Raw genomic sequence first — 22,047 nt, forward strand, 5'->3', positions numbered from 1 at the left:
TACCTTGGCTGATGATAACCTCAAGTTGGGTCATTCGGTGCTGCAGAGTCGTACGCACTCTCCCACCCGTTCAAGAGCTTTGGTATAACCCCATGGTTCTTAATGTGACCCCAGCATCCTCTAGGTCGTATGAGAAAATAGGATTTTAATACCTACCGGTAAATCCTTTTCTCTTAGTACGTAGAGGATGCTGGGCACCCGTCCCAGTCCATACTGTGTCTGCAGTTATTACTTGTGGTTATACACATGTTGTGTTACGGTTCTGGTCAGCTTTTTGCTGCAATTGTTCATGCCGTTGGCTTGTGTTCTGTTGAATGCCACGTTCTGCGGCATGCTTAAGGTGTGAGCTGGTAAGATGCTCACCTTAGTTTAACAATAAATCCTTTCCTCGAAATGTCCGTCTCCCTGGGCACAGTTCCTATAACTGGAGTCTGGAGGAGGGGCATAGAGGGAGGAGCCAGTTCACACCCTTTGAAAGTCTTAAAGTGCCCATGTCTCTTGCGGATCCCGTCTATACCCCATGGTTCTTAATGTGACCCCAGCATCCTCTACGGACTAAGAGAAAAGGATGCCCTTGTGTACTATCCTGACTTCTCCTCCCGTCTGCTTACTTTGTGCCTTCCAACACACAATGCGAACTACAGGTGGTGCTGCAGGGCCCACACCCTTTTACTTGCCTTACAGAGCAGCTCTGGAGCTGTTACAGTGCCCAGCTGCTGCAAGAAATCAGCATGAATGCTTCAGGGGATGGGGCATGGCCAACATGAGCCCCACACCAAAGGAGGGTGGGGGTGTTTAATGCGAACTAGGGGTCATCCAAGCACTGCAAAAGGCCACCATGCCCTGCATGCCCCTTTTCTCTTTTTATATGCAGATGAGGGTTCCAGCCAACTTTGGCCCACTGCTTGGATGACATCACCGTATGCAAATCCGTCTGCTGCAGACCTTCCCCCAGGAATGCTGTTACTAGTTGTTGGATATGGTTTGATATTTGATGGTGCTTCAGTATTAGGCAGCCTTCCGCCATCCCATGTTCATCTGAAAAGATGTGGTCTCCCTGCAGTTGTTGTCCCCAGACGAGAGTTCCCTTGTGCTTCCTCAGTTGAATCTCCTTAACTTGACGGGGGAGGGGCTGCCCGAGCAGCCACCCTCCCCAGCCCTATCCCAACTCATACTTATTTTACATATTAGATCTCTTGATCATGAAGATTGTTCTCACAGGGTGAGGTTCATCCATTATATTTTAAAATAGGAAGGTACAAATTACATATTTGAATTGCATCTATGTGCTGGATTCAAATGTCCCCCCCCCCCTTCCTTTCTCAATTGTGCCCGTCAGCAGCTATTCTAAGGTTGCTGCCAATGGGTGTGACACATTAATTTCTTCTGTGGGGTACACTGGACTCCACAAGGATTCACATTGGGGTGTAGAGTAGGATCTTGATCTGAGGCACCAACCGGCTCAAAGCTTTTGACTGTTCCCAAGAAGCTCAGTGCATTCTCCTCTATAACCCCGCTTCCATGAACAGGGAGCTCAGTTTGTAGTTGGTGCCTTCAGTAGCAGGCCAATTAACAGGGGCCTGCCTCAGGCAGCCTATTCTTAGCTATTAATTTTGACAAGAAAAGAAGAACTTGTTTTATGAGAATCTACAAGGGCTGCAGCAGGCTAGGTCTAATAGACATCTTTACTGCAGCTTCATCACTCCCAGCGGCGCTATATACTCCCGTGCCCTGGTTGCTGGGTCACTGCAGCGGAGGCTCCGGTTTCATCCTAAGGTCAGTCACACACACACCACCCTTCCGGATCACGAGGCCGCTGATGAAGGGGAGCGAGGCCGTAGGGGGTGGGCCGTGTGCGCACTGCGGTGGACACTGATTACTGGGCAGCCGCTCCACTAGCCACCAGGTACAGTTAAGGAGCACAGGTCTGGGGTTTTTTCTCCTATATTAACCCAATTTTGTACTGCCCGCAGCGCATTGTGATAGGTAATAGGGCCTGATTCAGGTTGGATTGCAATCACAATAAGCGATCCAACTGCAAAAATTGCTAAGAGCATACGCATGTGCCTGCATTTTCTGCGGCACCCCGCAGAGAATGTGATCGCCTCTGCCTGTCAATCGGGGTGGGGAAGGGGGGGAGAGGTGGGTCAGCAACACTCCATTTCCAAGTCAGGGATGGAGCGGTGCGGGGGCAAGGCTTCAAAATGGGGTCTGCAACGGAGGAGACACAGGGGGCGTGGTCACAGCGGCTGTATGACATCACATTCAGCCGCTGTGATCACAAAAATGGTGGCGGCTTCCTGCGCGCACATACAGTCTGCACCAGCAGGAGCCTACACCATTTTTTATGATCACGCTGAACTGCAGTGCGACTGCAATTACAGCATGGTCAAGAAGGGAGGCGTCATGCTGGGTGGCCATGCCCTGTCACTGTGCAGGAGCCAGCACCGCTCACACACTAGTCCCCGGGTGCAGCCCCCAACCCCCGGGACACCCGGAGCAACAAAATGTAGATTCAGGCCACCAGGCCACGCCCCTACCTATGAAACCATGCCTCCTTTTTACCATTGCGCTGCTTATCTGCGCGCACTGCATTACAATCTCCCTCGCCACCTCTCTGTGTGTCACCAGTGATAGTGACACCTCTGCCATGCTTGTAGCAGCTGGTCCTAAGATCTACGCCTCAAACCCTGAGTGTTTGCCCTTGTGACTTGTTGATCATCATAGCGAAGCAGATGCTTACAGAAAACTGCAGGGGCTTAGATTGAAAATAAAAAAATTGATGGGTATAAGGTAGAGAGGAGCGGGTTCGGTTCTCCGAGAACCGAATTCCCCACGAACTCCACGTGGTTTACACTGGTCCGAGGCAGGCTCGGTTGTTCCCGCCTGACTCGGAAAACCTGAACAAGGGAAAATGTCATCATCCCGCTGTCGGATTCTCGCGAGATTCGGATTCCATATAAAGAGCTGCGCGTTGCTGCCATTTTTACTCGTGCATTGAAGAGAGAGCGGAGAGGACGTGGCTATGTTCTCTCAGTGGAAATCTCAATATCAGTGCTCAGTATCAGTGGTTACTTATTGCTGCTCAGTAATACTAGTAGTGTGTCTCTCCTGCTCAGTGTCAGTTCTCAGTAGTATCCTCATCAGTGCTCAGTATCACTGCTCATTGTCTTGTGCTGCATTGTGGTGCTCAGCATACTACAGTACATTACTAATAGTCCAGTGCTGCATCTTGCTGCTCAGTGTCAGTTCTAGTATCCTCATCAGTGCTCACTATCACTGCTCATTGCATTGTGGTGTTCTGTATACTACAATAACATAGTAATATAGTAACATAGTTTTTGAGGTTGAATAGAGGCAAATTGCCCATCGTGTTCAACCTGTTTTAAGTTGTGATGATTCTACATACTTGCTGAATAATGTTTTATGACTAGTTAGCTACTATAACTCATGTTACCCCCGGATTAACCATGTTGATATTTTAAGTATTATAACCTTGGATAGCTTTTTCATTCAGAAATGTATCCATTCCTTTTTTAAATCCAATTACAGAGTCCGCCATTACCACCTTCCCTGGCAGGGAATTCCACATCCTGATTGCCCTAACAGTGAAGAAACCTTTCCTCCATTGCGTTCTGAACTTTCCTCCAGTCGCAGCGAGTGACCACGTGTTCTTTTAATAAATAATTCCTCTGATAACTCTTTGTTATGTATCTTTACATATTTGAAGATATTAATAATATCTCCTCTTAGGCACCTCTTTTCTAGTGTATAAATATTCAGCCTAGTAAGTCTTTCCTTATAGTCCAGTACTTTTAGGCCTTTAATCAATTTAGTCTTCAGGATCTCTTACACTTCCATGAGCAGCAGAGTAGTGCAATGGAAGCATGCTGGGCCCATAACCCAGAGGTCGATTGATCGAAACTATCCTCTGCTATGTGCATTTTTTTTTTTATAATTAAAGTAATCAAAAACTGGGATTGATATTTTGGCTCTTTTATTTTTACTTAAAGTACAATAACTTTTATCATTTTAATTTGTTTTAATAGTATATTGACAGCATTGTTTTCTTTAAAAAATCCACTTAATTTTCTTTACCCTATTACTGAAATGGTAATTGACAAAAACAAACTACATTGTCACCAGAAGAGCAATGCAAAATGTACAAGTGATATATGAAAATCATCTTCCATCTTGAATTTCAATGATGCATTGGGACAACAATTTGTGAGAAACATCTTCACCCACAAAGAAAGATTTTCTTAATTCCTTACCTGTGTGCTGATTAGATATCACCTTGTTTTCACATTAAACAGACTTCCCCGTGAGGAAGCAGCAAGGATGCAGTGACGTTTCCTGGTGTCAACCTGTATTATTTCAGTAGACATTGAAATGAGGATGCATCTTTGATGCCTTTCCAATGAAGCAAGTTTATTTCAGTAATAGGTGAAAAACCATTCCTACAAAGGTGTTAATCAGAGACTTGGCTTTGTGGACACTTTTCAGAGAGCAAATTTGTTAGCATAAACATAAAATCAGAAAATGAAGAGCTGTTTAATCACTCAATTGGACTTTTCTGCCAGCATATTTTTTTTCTCTGCAACCCACTGCTAAATTGTGCTTCCTAGCTGTTTTTTTATAAAATCACTTAATCAAATCTAACTCTGATTACATCAGAGAAGGCCAGGTACCCTACACCATAAGGGGGGTTTTTGAAATTTTGACTTGTCTACTTAAAGATCACCAAAATCTGATTACAAGGTCAATTACATCCCTGGGTGGGATTGAACCACCAACCTTTTGGTTAATAGCCAAACATGCTAACCGATTGCGCCACAGAGACACCTTGCAAAAGTCAATACTGACAAAGGCTAATAATCATTCATCTAGAACGTTTCCTAGAAAAACTTTAAAAAGTCAATAATCTGGAGAATTTTTGTAAGAAACACATTGGTACTTTCCCATGATGAGTGAGTGCTTCAGGATTTCTTGCACTTACATGGGCTATTAACCAAAAGGTTGGTGGTTCAATCCCACCCAGGGATGTAATTGACCTTGTCATCAGATTTTGGTGATCTTTAAGTAGACAAGTCAAAATTTCAAACCCCCTCTTATGGTGTAGGGTACCTGGCCTTCTCTGACGTAATCAGAGTTAGATTTAATTAAGTGATTTTATAAAAAACAGCTAGGAAGCACAATTTAGCAGTGGGTTGCAGAGAAAAAAATAACATTTTAAACCTACCGGTAATTTTTTTTTCTCGTAGTCCGTAGAGGATGATGGGGACTCCGTAAGGACCATGGGGGATAGACGGGCTCCGCAGCAGACATGGGCACTTTAAGAAAGACTTTAGATCTGGGTGTGCACTGGCTCCTCCCTCTATGCCCCTCCTCCATACCTCAGTTAGAGAAACTGTGCCCAGAGGAGACAGACAGTTCGAGGAAAGGATTTTTGTTAATCCAAGGTCAAGATTCATACCAGCCACACCAATCACACCGTATAACTTGTGATATACTACCCAGTTAACAGTATGAATCAAATCTAACGCTGATTACATCAGAGAAGGCCAGGTACCCTACACCATAACAGGGGTTTTCGAAATTTTGACTTGTCTACTTAAAGATCAACAAAATCTGATTACAAGTTCAATTACGTCCCTGGGTGGGATTGAACCACCAACCTTTTGGTTAATAGCCGTACACACTAACTGATTGCGCCACAGCGAAACTTTGCAAAAGTACATACTGACAAAGGCTAATAAGCATTCATCTAGAACGATTCCTAGAAAAACTTTAAAAAGTCAATAATCTGGAGAGTTTTTGTAAGATGTTTCTTCCAGCAACCAATGAAGAAACACATTGGTACTTTCGCATGATGAGTGAGTGCTTCAGGATCTCTTGCACTTACATGTGCAGCAGAGTACTGTAATGGAAGCATGCTGGGTCCATAACCCAGAGGTAGGCAGATTGAAACTATCCTCTGCTATATGACTTGTCTACTTAAATATTACCAAAATTTGATGACAAGGTCAATTACGTCCCTGGATGGGATTGAACCACCAACCTTTTGATTAATAGCTGAACACACTAACCGATTGCGCCACAGAGACACTTTGCAAAAAGTACATACTGACAAAGACTAATAAGCATTCATCTAGAACGTTTCCTAGAAAAACTTTAAAAAGTCAATAATCTGGAGAGTTTTTGTAAGATGTTTCTTCCAGCAACCAATGAAGAAACACATTGGTACTTTCCAAAGATGAGTGAGTGCTTCAGGATCTCTTGCACTTACATGTGCAGCAGAGTACTGCAATGGAAGCATGCTGGGCCCATAACCCAGAGGTAGGCAGATTGAAACTATCCTTTGCTATATGCATTTTTTTTTTGTTCATTAAAGTAATCCAAAACTGGGATTGATATTTTAGCTTTTATTTTTACTTAAGGTACAATAACTTTTACCATTTTAATTTGTTTTAATAGTATATTGACAGTGTTGTTTTCTTTCAAAAATCCAATTAATTTTCTTTACCCGATTATTAAAATGGTAATTGACAAAAACAAACTACATTGTCACCAGAAGAGCAATACAAAATGTACAAGTGATATATTAAAATCATCTTTCCAGCTTGAATTTCAATGATGCATTGGGGCAACGATTTTGTGAGAAACATCTTCACCCTTAAATAAAGATTTTCTTTATTCCTTACCTGTGTGCTAATTAGATATCACCTTGTTTTCACATTAAACAGACTTCCACATGAGAAAGCAGCAAGGATGCAGTGGCGTTAATGTTTCCTGGTGTCAACCTGTATTATTTCAGTAGATATTGAAATGAGGATGCATCTTGCTGCCTTTCCAATGAAGCAAGTTTAATTTAGTAATAGGTGAAAAACCATCCCTACAAATATGTTAATCAGATACTTGGCTTTGTGGACACTTTTCAGAGAACAAATTAGTTAGCATAAAAATAAAGCCAGAAAATGAAGAGCTGTTTAATCACTCAATTGGATTTTTCTGCCAGCATATTTCTTTTTCTCTGCAACCCACTGCTAAATTGTGCTTCCTAGCTGTTTTTTTTATAAAATCACTGATTCAAATCTAACTCTGATTACATCAGAGTAGGCCAGGTACCCTACACCATAAGAAGGGGGTTTGAAATTTTGACTTGTCTACTTAAAGATCACCAAAATCTGATAACAAGGTCAATTACATCGTTGGGTGGGATTGAACCACCAACCCTTTGATTAATAACCAAACACACTAACCGATTGCGCCACAGAGACACTTTACAAACATACATACTGACAAAGGCTAATAAGCATTCATCTAGAACGTTTCCTAGAAAAACTTTAAAAAGTCAATAATCTGGAGAGTTTTTGTAAGATGTTTCTTCCATCAACCAACGAAGAAACACATTGGTACTTTCCCATGATGAGTGAGTGCTTCAGGATCTCTTGCACTTACATGTGCAGCAGAGTACTGCAATGGAAACATGCTGGGCCCATAACCCAGAGGTAGGCAGATTGAAACTATCCTCTGCTATATGCATTTTTTTTGTTAATTAAAGTAATCCAAAACTGGGATTGATATTTTTGCTCTTTTATTTTTACTTAAAGTACAATAACTTTTACCATTTTAATTTGTTTTAATAGTATATTGACAGTATTGTTTTCTTTCAAAAATCCACTTAATTTTCTTTACCCTATTATTAAAATGGTAATTGACAAAAACAAACTACATTGTCACCAGAAGAGCAATACAAAATGTACAAGTGATATATTAAAATCATCTTTCCAGCTTGAATTTCAATGATGCATTGGGGCAACGATTTTGTGAGAAACATCTTCACCCTTAAATAAAGATTTTCTTTATTCCTTACCTGTGTGCTAATTAGATATCACCTTGTTTTCACATTAAACAGACTTCCACATGAGAAAGCAGCAAGGATGCAGTGGCGTTAATGTTTCCTGGTGTCAACCTGTATTATTTCAGTAGATATTGAAATGAGGATGCATCTTGCTGCCTTTCCAATGAAGCAAGTTTAATTTAGTAATAGGTGAAAAACCATCCCTACAAATATGTTAATCAGATACTTGGCTTTGTGGACACTTTTCAGAGAACAAATTAGTTAGCATAAAAATAAAGCCAGAAAATGAAGAGCTGTTTAATCACTCAATTGGATTTTTCTGCCAGCATATTTCTTTTTCTCTGCAACCCACTGCTAAATTGTGCTTCCTAGCTGTTTTTTTATAAAATCACTGATTCAAATCTAACTCTGATTACATCAGAGTAGGCCAGGTACCCTACACCATAAGAAGGGGGTTTGAAATTTTGACTTGTCTACTTAAAGATCACCAAAATCTGATAACAAGGTCAATTACATCGTTGGGTGGGATTGAACCACCAACCCTTTGATTAATAACCAAACACACTAACCGATTGCGCCACAGAGACACTTTACAAACATACATACTGACAAAGGCTAATAAGCATTCATCTAGAACGTTTCCTAGAAAAACTTTAAAAAGTCAATAATCTGGAGAGTTTTTGTAAGATGTTTCTTCCATCAACCAACGAAGAAACACATTGGTACTTTCCCATGATGAGTGAGTGCTTCAGGATCTCTTGCACTTACATGTGCAGCAGAGTACTGCAATGGAAACATGCTGGGCCCATAACCCAGAGGTAGGCAGATTGAAACTATCCTCTGCTATATGCATTTTTTTTTGTTAATTAAAGTAATCCAAAACTGGGATTGATATTTTTGCTCTTTTATTTTTACTTAAAGTACAATAACTTTTACCATTTTAATTTGTTTTAATAGTATATTGACAGTATTGTTTTCTTTCAAAAATCCACTTAATTTTCTTTACCCTATTATTAAAATGGTAATTGACAAAAACAAACTACATTGTCACCAGAAGAGCAATACAAAATGTACAAGTGATATATTAAAATCATCTTTCCAGCTTGAATTTCAATGATGCATTGGGGCAACGATTTTGTGAGAAACACCTTCACCCTTAAATAAAGATTTTCTTAATTCCTTACCTGTGTGCTAATTAGATATCACCTTGTTTTCACATTAAACAGACTTCCACATGCGAAAGCAGCAAGGATGCAGTGGCGTTTATGTTTCCTGGTGTCAACCTGTATTATTTCAGTAGACATTGAAATGAGGATGCATCTTGCTGCCTTTCCAATGAAGCAAGTTTAATTCAGTAATAGGTGAAAAACCATTCCTACAAAGGTGTTAATCAGAGACTTGGCTTTGTGGACACTTTTCAGAGAGCAAATTTGTTAGCATAAACATAAAATCAGAAAATGAAGAGCTGTTTAAACAGCTACTGCCTGAGGGTCTCTTGACCTGGTGCAATACCTCTGTAGCTTTTTGTTGAGGCGGGACGCCATCATGTCTATCTGGAACAGTCCCCACCGACTTGCAATCTGTGCGAAGACTTCCTGATGGAGTCCCCACTCTCCTGGATGTAGGTCGTGTCTGCTGAGGAAGTCTGCTTCCCAGTTGTCCACTCCCGGAATGAACACTGCTGACAGTGCGCTTACATGATTCTCCGCCCAGCGAAGAATTCTGGTGGCTTCCGCCATCGCCACTCTGCTCCTTGTGCCGCCTTGGCGGTTTACATGAACTACTGCGGTGACGTTGTCTGACTGGATCAGAACTGGTTGGTCGCGAAGTAAGGTCTCCGCTTGACATAGGGCGTTGTATATGGCCCTTAGCTCCAGGATGTTGATGTGAAGACAAGTCTCCTGACTTGACCAAAGACCTTGGAAATTTCTTCCCTGTGTGGCTGCTCCCCAACCTCGGAGGCTCGCGTTCGTGGTCACCAGGATCCAGTCCTGAATGCCGAACCTGCGGCCCTCTAGAAGGTGAGCACTCTGCAGCCACCACAGGAGAGATACCCTGGCCCTGGGGGACAGGGTGATCAACTGATGAATCTGTAGATGTGACCCGGACCACTTGTCCAGTAGGTCCCATTGCAAGATCCTCGCATGGAACCTGCCGAAGGGAATGGCCTCGTATGATGCCACCATCATTCCCAGGACTCGAGTGCAGTGATGCACTGACACCTGTTTTGGTTTCAATAGGTTCCTGACCAGAGTCATGAGTTCCTGGGCCTTTTCTATCGGAAGATAAACCCTTTTCTGGTCCGTATCCAGAATAATGCCCAAGCAAAGTCAGACGAGTCGTAGGAACCAACTGCGACTTCGGGATATTGAGAATCCAGCCGTTTTGCTGTAACACCTTCAATGAAAGTTATACGCTGTTCAGCAACTGCTCTCTTGATCTCGCTTTTATGAGGAGATCGTTCAAGTACGGGATAATTGTGACACCTTGCTTTCGCAGGAGCACCATAATTTCCGTCATTACCTTGGTGAAAATTCTCGGAGAAAATTCTGGAGAGACCAAACGGCAACGTCTGAAATTGGTAATGACAATACTGTACCGCAAATCTTAGGTACGCCTGATGAGGTGGATAAATGAGTACATGAAGGTATGCATCCTTTATGTCCAGAGATATCATAAAATCCCCCCCTTCTAGGCTGGCGATGACCGCTCTTAGCGATTCCATCTTGAACTTGAACCTTTTCAAGTATAGGTTCAGGGATTTTAAATTTAATATGGGTCTGACCAAACCGTCCGGTTTTGGGACTACAAACAGGGTCGAATAATTTCCCTTTCCTTGTTGAAGCAGGGGAACCTTGACCACCACCTGTTGAAGATACAATTTGTGAATTGCATTTAACACTATCTCCCTTTCCTGGGGAGAAGATGGTAGGGCCGATTTGAAAAACCGGCGAGGAGGCACCTCTTCGAATTTCAGCTTGTAACCCTGAGAAACAATTTCTATTGCCTAGGGATCCACCTGCGAATGAACCCAGATGTGGCTGAAAACACGAAGACGTGCCCCCAACTGGGCGGACTCCTTTAGCGGAGCCCCAGCGTCATGCGGTGGATTTTGTAGAGGCCGGGGAGGACTTCTGTTCCTGGGAACTAGCTGTGTTGTGCAGCTTCTTCCCTCTGCCCTTACCTCTGGCAAGAAAGGACGCACCTCGTACTTTCTTGTTTCTCTGTGATCGAAAGGACTGCATTTGATAATGTGGTGCTTTCTTAGGCTGTGAGGGAATATAAGGCAAAAAAATTGATTTACCAGCTGTAGCTGTGGAGACAAGGTCCGAGAGACCTTCCCCAAACAATTCCTCACACCTGTAAGGTAAAACCTCCATATGCCTTTTTGAGTCGGCATCACCTGTCCATTGCCGGGTCCATAGGACTCGTCTAGCAGAAATCGACATAGCGTTTATTCTAGAACCCAGTAGACTAATGTCACTTTGAGCATCTCTCATATATAGGACAGCATCTTTTATATGCCCTATGGTCAATAACATAGCATCCTTATCTAGGGTCTCAATCTCTGCTGATAAGGTATCTGTCCATGCTGCCACCGCGCTACAACCTCGGCCGACGCAATTGCCGGTCTGAGTAAGGTACCAGAATGTGTGTAAATGGACTTTAGGGTAACCTCCTGCTTGCGGTCAGCAGGGTCCCTGATGGTAGCCGTATCCTGGGATGGCAGCGCTACCTTTTTGGATAAGCGTGTCAATGCTTTATCCACCCTAGGGGAGGATTCCCACCGTATCCTGTCCATTGGCGGGAAAGGATACGCCATAAGAATCCTTTTGGGAATCTGCAGCTTTTTGTCTGGAGATTCCCAAGCTTTTTCACATAATTCGTTCAACTCATGTGAGGGGGGAAAGGTTATCTCAGGTTTCTTTCCCTTATACATGTGTACCCTCGTGTCAGGGACAGGGGACTCTGTGATGTGCAAAACATCTTTTATTGCAATAATCATATATCGAATACATTTAGCCAATTTTGGTTGTAACTTTGCATCATCGTAGTCGACACTGGAGTCAGAATCTGTGTCGGTATCTGTGTCAACTATTTGGGATAGTGGGCGCTTTTGAGACCCCGAAGGTCCCTGCGACATAGGGACAGGCATGGGTTGACTCCCTGACTGTTCCCTAGCTTCAGCTTTGTCTAATCTCTTGTGTAATAAGTTTACATTAGCACTTAAAACATTCCACATATCCATCCAGTCAGGTGTCGGCGTTGTCGATGGAGACACCACATTAATTTGCTCCTGCTCCTCTCTAGGAGAGCCTTCTACCTCAGACATGTCGACACACGTGTACCGACACACCATACACTCAGGGAATCCTCTTATCTGAGGACAGTTCCCCAACAAGGCCCTTTGGAGAGACAGAGAGAGAAAGTATGCCAGCACACACCCCAGCGCTATATGACCCAGGAAAAAAACACAATCACTTTATGTTTACCCAGTAGCGCTGTATTTCCATATATATATGCGCCTAATTATGTGCCCCCTCTTCTTTAAGACCCTCTTTCTACCATGGTATAAGCAGGGGAGAGTCCATGGAGCTTCCCCTCAGCGGTGCTGTGGAGAAAATGGCGCTGGGGAGTGCTGAGGGAGAAGCCCCACCCCCTCAGCGACGGGCTTCTGTCCCGCTCAAATAGCCCCCCCCATAAAAAAATGGCGGGGGCTCTTATATATATATACAGTGCCTAGCTGCATATATATTTATTTTGCCAAAGAGAGGTCTATATTGCTGCCCAGGGCGTCCCCCCTGCGCCCTTCACCCTTACACTGACTGCCGTGTGTGAGGTGTATGGGAGCAATGGAGCACAGCTTTACTGCTGTGCGTTACCTCAGTGAAGATCATGAAGTCTTCCGCCGCCTCTGAAGTCTTCTTTTCTTCTCATACTCACCCGGCTTCTATCTTCCGGCTCTGCGAGGGGGACGGCGGCGCGGCTCTGGGACGGACGGCGAGGGTGAGACCTGCGTACCGATCCCTCTGGAGCTAATGCTGTACAGTAGCCTAAGAAGCAGAGCCTATCAACTCACAGAAGTAGGTGTGCATCTCTCCCCTCCGCCCCTCGATGCAGGGAGTCTGTTGCCAGCAGGCTCCCTGAAAATAAAAAAATCTAACAAATATACTTTCTGTCAGGAAACTCAGGAGAGCTCCCTGAAAAGCACCCAGTCTCCTCTGGGCACAGTAGTAAACTGAGGTCTGGAGGAGGGGCATAGAGGGAGGAGCCAGTGCACACCCAGATCTAAAGTCTTTCTTAAAGTGCCCATGTCTCCTGCGGAGCCCGTCTATCCCCCATGGTCCTTACGGAGTCCCCAGCATCCTCTAGGACGTAAGAGAAAAATTATGCTGGCAGAAAAATCCAATTGAGTGATTAAACAGCTCCAGAGCTGCTCTGTAAGGCAAGTAAAAGGGTGTGGGCCCTGCAGCACTACCTGTAGTTTGCATTGTGCATTGGAAGCCTAGTTTGCTGTCTGTTTCCACTTCTTTTTTCTTGATCCCCTCCCGTCTATACCCTTGTGCACTATCCTGACTTCTCCTCCCGTCTGCTTACTTTGTGCCTTCCAATGCACAATGCAAACTACAGGTAGTGCTGCAGGGCCCACACCCTTTTACTTGCCTTACAGAGCAGCTCTTGAGCTGTTACAGTGCCCAGCTGCTGCAAGAAATCAGCGTGAATGCTTCAGGGGCTGGGGCATGGCCAACATGAGCCCCACACCGAAGGAGGGTGGGGGTGTTTAATGCGAACTAGGGGTCTTGCACAATGCGAACTACAGGTAGTGCTGCAGGGCCCACACCCTTTTACTTGCCTTACAGAGCAGCTCTGGAGCTGTTACAGTGCCCAGCTGCTGCAAGAAATCAGCTTGAATCCTTCAGGGGCTGGGGCATAGCCAACATGAGCCCCACACCGACAGAGGGTGGAGGTGTTTAATGCGAACTAGGGGTCATCCAAGTGCCGCAAAAGGCCGCCATGCCCTGCACGCCCCTTTTCTCTTTTCATATGCAGACGAGGGTTGAAGCCAACTTTGACCCACTGCTTGGATGACATCGCCATATGCAAATCCATCTGCTGCAGGCCTTCCCCCAGGAATGCTTGCACTAGTTGTTGCATTTGGTTTGTTGTTTGGGGGTGCTTCAGTATTAGGCAGCCTTCTGCCCTCCCATGTTCATCTGAAAATATGTGTTCTCCCTGCAGTTGTTGTCCCCAGATGAGAGTTCCCTTGTGCTGCCTCAGTTGAATCTCCTTTACTTGACAGAGATGTGCCTGAGCAGCGGCCCTCCCCAGCCCTATCCCAAATCATACTTATTTTGCATAGGAGATACCATGGTCATGAAGACTGTTCTCCCAGGGTGCGGTTCATTCATTGCATTCTGGGTATGCTGACCCCTGTGATTTCCCCAAATGTGGGAAACTCGACTGCATTATTTAATGCGAACTAGGGGTCATCCAAGCACCGCAAAAGGCCGCCATGCCCTGCATACCCCTTTTCTCTTTTCATAAGCAGACGAGGTTTGAAGCCAACCTTGACCCACTGCTTGGATGACATCACTTGCTGCCTTTCCAATGAAGCAAGTTTAATTTAATAATAGGTGAAAAACCATCCCTACAAAGGTGTTAATAAGATACTTGGCTTTGTGGACACTTTTCAGAGCACAAATTTGTTAGCATAAAAATAAAGCCAGAAAATGAAGAGCTGTTTAATCACTCAATTGGATTTTTCTGCCAGCATATTTCTTTTTCTCTGCAACCCACTGCTAAATTGTGCTTCGTGGCTGTTTTTTTTATAAAATCACTTAATCAAATCTAACTCTGATTACATCAGAGAAGGCCAGGTACCCTACACCATAACAGGGGTTTTCGAAATTTTGACTTGTCTACTTAAAGATCACCAAAATCTGATAACAAGGTCAATTACGTCCCTAGGTGGGATTGAACCACCAACCTTTTGGTTAACAACTGAACACGCTAACTGTTTGTGCCTCAGAGACACTTTGCGAAAGTACATACTGACAAAGGCTAATAAGCATTCATCTAGAACGTTTCCTAGAAAAACTTTAAAAAGTCAATAATCTGGAGAGTTTTTGTAAGATGTTTCTTCCATCAACCAATGAAGAAACACATTGGTACTTTCCCATGATGAGTGAGTGCTTCAGGATCTCTTGCACTTACATGTGCAGCAGAGTACTGTAATGGAAGCATGCTGGGTCCATAACCCAGAGGTAGGCAGATTGAAACTATCCTCTGCTATATGCATTGTTTTTTGTTAATTAAAGTAATCCAAAACTGGGATTGATATTTTTGCTCTTTTATTTTTACTTAAAGTACAATAACTTTTACCATTTTAATTTGTTTTAATAGTATATTGACAGTATTGTTTTCTTTCAAAAATCCACTTAATTTTCTTTACCCTATTATTAAAATGGTAATTGACAAAAACAAACTACATTGTCACCAGAAGAGCAGTACAAAATATACAAGTGATATATTAAAATCATCTTCCCAGCTTTAATTTCAATGATGCCTTGGTGCAACAATTTTGTGAGAAACATCTTCACCCATAAAGAAAGATTTTCTTAATTCCTTACCTGTGTGCTGATTAGATATCACCTTGTTTTCACATTAAACAGACTTCCCCATGAGGAAGCAGCAAGGATGCAGTGACGTTTATGTTTCCTGGTGTCAACCTGTATTATTTCAGTAGACATTGAAATGAGGATGCATCTTGCTTCCTTTCCAATGAAGCAAGTTTAATTCAGTAATAGGTGGATAATCATTCCTACAAAGGTGTTAATCAGAGACTTGGCTTTGTGGACACTTTTCAGAGAGCAAATTTGTTAGCATAAACATAAAATCAGAAAATGAAGAGCTGTTTAATCACTCAATTGGACTTTTCTGCCAGCATAATTTTTTTTCTCTGCAACCCACTGCTAAATTGTGCTTCCTAGCTGTTTTTTATAAAATCACTTAATCAAATCTAACTCTGATTACATCAGAGAAGGCCGGGTACCCTACACCATAAGAGGGGGTTTGAAATTTTGACTTGTCTACTTAAAGATCACCAAAATCTGATAACAAGGTCAATTACGTCCCTGGGTGGGATTGAATCACCAACCTTTAGGTTAATAGCCATACACACTGACTGATTGCGCCACAGCGACACTTTGCAAAAGTACATACTGACAAAGGCTAATAAGCATTCATCTAGAACGTTTCCTAGAAAAACTTTAAAAAGTCAATAATCTGGAGAATTTTTGTAAGAAACACATTGGTACTTTCCCATGATGAGTGAGTGCTTCAGGATCTCTTGCACTTACATGGGCTATTAACCAAAAGGTTCCCACCCAGTGATGTAATTGACCTTGTGATCAGATTTTGGTGATCTTTAAGTAGACAAGTCAAAATTTCAAACCCCCTCTTATGGTGTAGGGTACCTGGCCTTCTCTGACGTAATCAGAGTTAGATTTAATTAAGGTGCGCAAGGACATAGAAGGGAGCGGTTTAAGAAAAGAGAAGTGGAAACAGACAGCAAACTAGGCTGGAGAGAGACCTGAGACAAAGAGATCTGAATTATACGAGAGCCGACCAGGGGAAACACAAATTATGCAGTCAAGTTTCCCACATTTGGGGAAATCGCAGGAGCAGCACACCCAGAGTGCAATGGGTGAGCCTTGCCCTGGGAGAAGCACCTTCATGATCATAGTATCTCACCTGGCAGGTAAGTAGGAGTTGGGCTAGTGCTGGGGAGGGTCGCTGCTCGGGTACGCCCCTGTCAAGTGAAGGAGATCCAACTGAGGCAGCACAAGGGAACTCTCGAAAGAAGAACAAGGCTAGAGGAAGATCTGAGACAAAGAAATCTGACTTTTACCAGAGCTGACCAGAGGAAAGCACAAACACAGTCCCCCACTACCACCAGGAAACATTAACGCCACTGCATCCTTGCTGCTTTCTCATGTGGAAGTCTATTTAATGTGAAAACAAGGTGCTATCTAATTAGCACACAGAAAAGAAAATTAAGTGAATTTTTGAAAGAAAACAATACTGTCAATATACTATTAAAACAAATTAAAATGGTAAAAGTTATTGTACTTTAAGTAAAAATAAAAGAGCAAAAATGTCAATCCCAGTTTTGGATTACTTTAATTAACAAAAAAAATGCATATAGCAGAGGATAGTTTCAATCTGCCTACCTCTGGGTTATGGACCCAGCATGCTTCCATTACAGTACTCTGCTGCACATGTAAGTGCAAGAGATCCTGAAGCACTCACTCATCATGGGAAAGTACCAATGTGTTTCTTCATTGGTTGATGGAAGAAACATCTTACAAAAACTCTCCACATTATTGACTTTTTAAAATGTTTCTAGGAAACGTTCTAGATGAATGCTTATTAGCCTTTTTCAGTATATACTTTTGCAAAGTGTCGCTGTGGCGCAATCAGTTAGTGTGTAAGGCTATTAACCAAAAAGTTGGTGGTTCAATCCCACCCAGGGACGTAATTGACCTTGTTATCAGATTTTGGTGATCTTTATGTAGACAAGTAAAAATTTCAAACCCCCTCTTATGGTGTAGGGTACCTGGCCTTCTCTGATGTAATCAGAGTTAGATTTGATTCAGTGATTTTATAAAAAACAGCTAGGAAGCACAATTTAGCAGTGGGTTGCAGAGAAAAAGAAATATGCTGGCAAAAAAATCCAATTGAGTGATTAAACAGCTCTTCATTTTCTGGCTTTATTTTTATGCTAACAAATTTGTTCTGTGAAAAGTGTCCACAAAGCCAAGTCTCTGATTAACACCTTTGTAGGGATGGTTTTTCACCTATTACTAAATTAAACTTGCTTCATTGGAAAGGCAGCAAGATGCATCCTCATTTCAATATCTACAGAAATAATACAGGTTGACACCAGGAAACATTAACGCCACTGCAAACTTGCTGCTTTCTCATGTGGAAGTCTGTTTAATGTGAAAACAAGGTGATATCTAATTAGCACACAGGTAAGGAATTAAGAAAATCTTTATTTAAGGGTGAAGATGTTTCTCACAAAATCGTTGCCCCAATGCATCATTGAAATTCAAGCTGGAAAGATGATTTTAATATATCACTTGTACATTTTGTATTGCTCTTCTGGTGACAATGTAGTTTGTTTTTGTCAATTACCATTTTAATAATCGGGTAAAGAAAATTAATTGGATTTTTGAAAGAAAACAATACTGTCAATATACTATTAAAACAAATTAAAATGGTAAAAGTTATTGTACTTTAAGTAAAAATAAAAGAGCAAAAATATCAATCCCAGTTTTGGATTACTTTAACAAAAAAAAATGCATATAGCAGAGGATAGTTTCAATCTGCCTACCTCTGGGTTATGGACCCAGCATGCTTCCATTACAGTACTCTGCTGCACATGTAAGTGCAAGAGGTCCTGAAGCACTCACTTATCATGGGAAAGTACCAATGTGTTTCTTCATTGGTTGATGGAAGAAACATCTTACAAAAACTCTCCACATTATTGACTTTTTAAAATGTTTCTAGGAAGCGTTCTAGATGAATGCTTATTAGCCTTTGTCAGTATGTACTTTTGCAAAGTGTCGCTGTGGCGCAATCAGTTAGTGTGTATGGTTATTAACCAAAAGGTTGGTGGTTCAATCCCACCCAGGGACGTAATTGACCTTGTTATCAGATTTTGGTGATCTTTAAGTAGACAAGTCAAAATTTCAAACCCCCTGTTATGGTGTAGGGTACCTGGCCTTCTCTGATGTAATCAGAGTTAGATTTGATTCAGTGATTTTATAAAAACAGCTAGGAAGCACAATTTAGCAGTGGGTTGCAGAGAAAAAGAAATATGCTGGCAAAAAAATCCAATTGAGTGATTAAACAGCTCTTCATTTTCTGGCTTTATTTTTATGCTAACAAATTTGTTCTCTGAAAAGTGTCCACAAAGCCAAGTCTCTGATTAACACCTTTGTAGGGATGGTTTTTCACCTATTACTAAATTAAACTTGCTTCATTGGAAAGGCAGCAAGATGCATCCTCATTTCAATGTCTACTGAAATAATACAGGTTGACACCAGGAAACATTAACGCCACTGCATCCTTGCTGCTTTCGCATGTTGAAGTCTGTTTAATGTGAAAACAAGGTGATATCTAATTAGCACACAGGTAAGGAATTAAGAAAATCTTTATTCAAGGGTGAAGGTGTTTCTCACAAAATCGTTACCCCAATGCATCATTGAAATTCAAGCTGGAAAGATGATTTTAATATATCACTTGTACATTTTGTATTGCTCTTCTGGTGACAATGTAGTTTGTTTTTGTCAATTACCATTTTAATAATAGGGTAAAGAAAATTAAGTGGATTTTTGAAAGAAAACAATACTGTCAATATACTATTAAAACAAATTAAAAAGGTAAAAGTTATTGCACTTTAAGTAAAAATAAAAGAGCAAAAATATCAATCCCAGTTTTGGATTACTTTAATTAACAAAAAAAAATGCATATAGCAGAGGATAGTTTCAATCTGCCTACCTCTGGGTTATGGGCCCAGCATTTTTCCATTGCAGTACTCTGCTGCACATGTAAGTGCAAGAGATCCTGAAGCACTCACTCATCATGGGAAAGTACCAATGTGTTTCTTCGTTGGTTGATGGAAGAAACATCTTACAAAAACTCTCCAGATTATTGACTTTTTAAAGTTTTTCTAGGAAACGTTCTAGATGAATGCTTATTAGCCTTTGTCAGTATGTACGTTTGTAAAGTGTCTCTGTGGCGCAATCTGTTGGTGTGTTTGGTTATTAATCACAGGGTTGGTGGTTCAATCCCACGCAGGGATGTAATTGACCTTGTTATCAGATTTTGGTGATCTTTAAGTAGACAAGTCAAAATTTCAAACCCCCTTCTTATGGTGTAGGGTACCTGGCCTACTCTGATGTAATCAGAGTTAGATTTGAATCAGTGATTTTATAAAAAAAACAGCTAGGAAGCACAATTTAGCAGTGGGTTGCAGAGAAAAAGAAATATGCTGGCAGAAAAATCCAATTGAGTGATTAAACAGCTCTTCATTTTCTGGCTTTATTTTTATGCTAACGAATTTGTTCTCTGAAAAGTGTCCACAAAGCCAAGTATCTGATTAACATATTTGTAGGGATGGTTTTTCACCTATTACTAAATTAAACTTGCTTCATTGGAAAGGCAGCAAGATGCATCCTCATTTCAATATCTACTGAAATAATACAGGTTGACACCAGGAAACATTAACGCCACTGCATCCTTGCTGCTTTCTCATGTGGAAGTCTGTTTAATGTGAAAACAAGGTGATATCTAATTAGCACACAGGTAAGGAATTAAGAAAATCTTTATTTAAGGGTGAAGATGTTTCTCACAAAATCGTTGCCCCAATGCATCATTGAAATTCAAGCTGGAAAGATGATTTTAATATATCACTTGTACATTTTGTATTGCTCTTCTGGTGACAATGTAGTTTGTTTTTGTCAATTACCATTTTAATAATCGGGTAAAGAAAATTAATAGGATTTTTGAAAGAAAACAATACTGTCAATATACTATTAAAACAAATTAAAATGGTAAAAGTTATTGTACTTTAAGTAAAAATAAAAGCTAAAATATCAATCCCAGTTTTGGATTACTTTAATGAACAAAAAAAAAATGCATATAGCAAAGGATAGTTTCAATCTGCCTACCTCTGGGTTATGGGCCCAGCATGCTTCCATTGCAGTACTCTGCTGCACATGTAAGTGCAAGAGATCCTGAAGCACTCACTCATCATGCGAAAGTACCAATGTGTTTCTTCATTGGTTGCTGGAAGAAACATCTTACAAAAACTCTCCAGATTATTGACTTTTTAAAGTTTTTCTAGGAAACGTTCTAGATGAATGCTTATTAGTCTTTGTCAGTATGTACTTTTCGCAAAGTGTCTCTGTGGCGCAATCGGTTAGTGTGTTCAGCTATTAATCAAAAGGTTGGTGGTTCAATCCCATCCAGGGACGTAATTGACCTTGTGATCAGATTTTGGTAATATTTAAGTAGACAAGTCAAAATTGCAAACCCCCTCTTATGGTGTAGGGTACCTGGCCTTCTCTGATGTAATCAGAGTTAGATTTGATTAAGTGATTTTATAAAAAAACAGCTAGGAAGCACAATTTAGCAGTGGGTTGCAGAGAAAAAGAAAAATGCTGGCAGAAAAATCCAATTAAGTGATTAAACAGCTCTTCATTTTCTGGCTTTATTTTTATGATTACAAATTTGTTCTCTGAAAAGTGTCCACAAAGCCAAGTATCTGATTAACATCTTTGTAGGGATGGTTTTTCACCTATTACTAAATTAAACTTGCTTCATTGGAAAGGCAGCAAGATGCATCCTCATTTCAATATCTACGGAAATAATACAGGTTGACACCAGGAAACATTAACGCCACTGCATCTTTGCTGTTTTCTCATGTGGAAGTCTGTTTAATGTGAAAACAAGGTGATATCTAATTAGCACACAGGTAAGGAATTAAGAAAATCTTTATTTAAGGGTGAAGATGTTTCTCACAAAATCGTTGCCCCAATGCATCATTGAAATTCAAGCTGGAAAGATGATTTTAATATATCACTTGTACATTTTGTATTGCTCTTCTGGTGACAATGTAGTTTGTTTTTGTCAATTACCATTTTAATAATCGGGTAAAGAAAATTAAGTGGATTTTTGAAAGAAAACAATACTGTCAATATACTCTTAAAACAAATTAAAATGGTAAAAGTTATTGTACTTTAAGTAAAAATAAAAGAGCAAAAATATCAATCCCAGTTTTGGATTACTTTAATTAACAAAAAAAAAATGCATATAGCAGAGGATAGTTTCAATCTGCCTACCTCTGGGTTATGGACCCAGCATGCTTCCATTACAGTACTCTGCTGCACATGTAAGTGCAAGAGGTCCTGAAGCACTCACTTATCATGGGAAAGTACCAATGTGTTTCTTCATTGGTTGATGGAAGAAACATCTTACAAAAACTCTCCACATTATTGACTTTTTAAAATGTTTCTAGGAATCGTTCTAGATGAATGCTTATTAGCCTTTGTCAGTATGTACTTTTGCAAAGTGTAGCTGTGGCGCAATCAGTTAGTGTGTAAGGCTATTAA

General features: G+C 41.3%; 1 non-coding gene and 1 pseudogene across 1 annotated transcript; one reads left to right on the top strand and one right to left on the bottom strand.

Annotated features, from left to right (window-relative positions):
- Positions 1 to 14,208: 14,208 nt before the first annotated feature.
- Positions 14,209 to 14,387, top strand: LOC135033130 (U1 spliceosomal RNA; annotated as a pseudogene).
- A 2,083-nt stretch (positions 14,388 to 16,470) lies between these two features.
- LOC135033058 (U1 spliceosomal RNA) lies at positions 16,471 to 16,633 on the bottom strand. Its single transcript, XR_010228501.1, has one exon. It is a non-coding gene; the product is annotated as a U1 spliceosomal RNA (small nuclear RNA).
- Between the last annotated feature and the right edge of the window lie 5,414 nt (positions 16,634 to 22,047).

Source organism: Pseudophryne corroboree, unplaced genomic scaffold (assembly GCF_028390025.1).
Source record: "Pseudophryne corroboree isolate aPseCor3 unplaced genomic scaffold, aPseCor3.hap2 scaffold_567, whole genome shotgun sequence".
NCBI classification, from domain to species: domain Eukaryota; kingdom Metazoa; phylum Chordata; class Amphibia; order Anura; family Myobatrachidae; genus Pseudophryne; species Pseudophryne corroboree.